Source organism: Humulus lupulus, chromosome 1 (assembly GCF_963169125.1).
Source record: "Humulus lupulus chromosome 1, drHumLupu1.1, whole genome shotgun sequence".
Lineage (NCBI taxonomy): Eukaryota > Viridiplantae > Streptophyta > Magnoliopsida > Rosales > Cannabaceae > Humulus > Humulus lupulus.
In genome coordinates, this window is record NC_084793.1 from 268018520 (window position 1) to 268019296 (window position 777).

Sequence of the window (777 nt, forward strand, 5' to 3'; positions counted from 1 at the left end):
CCAAACTTACATTTGGCTAATTTCCTAGAGCTCTGCGCCACATTCAAGATGAACGGAGTGACAAATGATGCAGTGAGATTGAGACTTTTCCCGTTTTCATTGACGGACCGAGCAAAGAGTTGGCTTATTTCTCTGGAAGCCAATTCTATCACAACATGGGAGGAGCTAACTTAGAAATTTTTAGCAAAATTTTTCCCACCATCGTTGTCTGCAAGGTATAGAGGTGAAATCAACAATTTTCACCAAAAAGATGGTGAATCGTTGTATGATGCGTGGGAGAGGTTTAAGGAGCTGTTGAGAAAATGTCCCCATCATGGAATTGAAAAATGGATGTTAGTCCATATTTTTTACAATGGTTTGTGTGGTACTACTCGCACAATCATAGATGCAGCGTTTGGAGGAGCGTTCATGAGTAAGAGCGCTAATGAAGCTTATGATCTGTTGGAAGAAATGGCTATGAATAATTATCAATGGCCATCAGAAAGAGAAATCACTAAGAAGGTGGCTGGAGTGCATGAATTGGATGCCATCTCAATGTTGTCCGGTCAAGTGGCAACATTAACCAAACAGTTACAACAGAACAACATTCAAGCTCAAGCTCCAGTTATGCAGATGCATATTATATGTGAGTTATGTGGGGGACCTCATTTATTTGAACAATGTACAATGAGGGATCTTAACAATATGCCTCTGGAGCAAGTGCAAACAATAGGTAATTTTCAAAGGCCCTCAAATAACCCATACTCAATGAACTACAATCAAGGGTGGAGGAATCAC

At 40.3% G+C, this 777-nt stretch overlaps 1 non-coding gene across 1 annotated transcript; it reads right to left on the bottom strand.

The window, feature by feature from the left end:
• Positions 1–213: 213 nt before the first annotated feature.
• LOC133813585 (small nucleolar RNA R71) lies at positions 214–320 on the bottom strand. The gene has a single exon (XR_009884595.1). It is a non-coding gene; the product is annotated as a small nucleolar RNA R71 (small nucleolar RNA).
• Between the last annotated feature and the right edge of the window lie 457 nt (positions 321–777).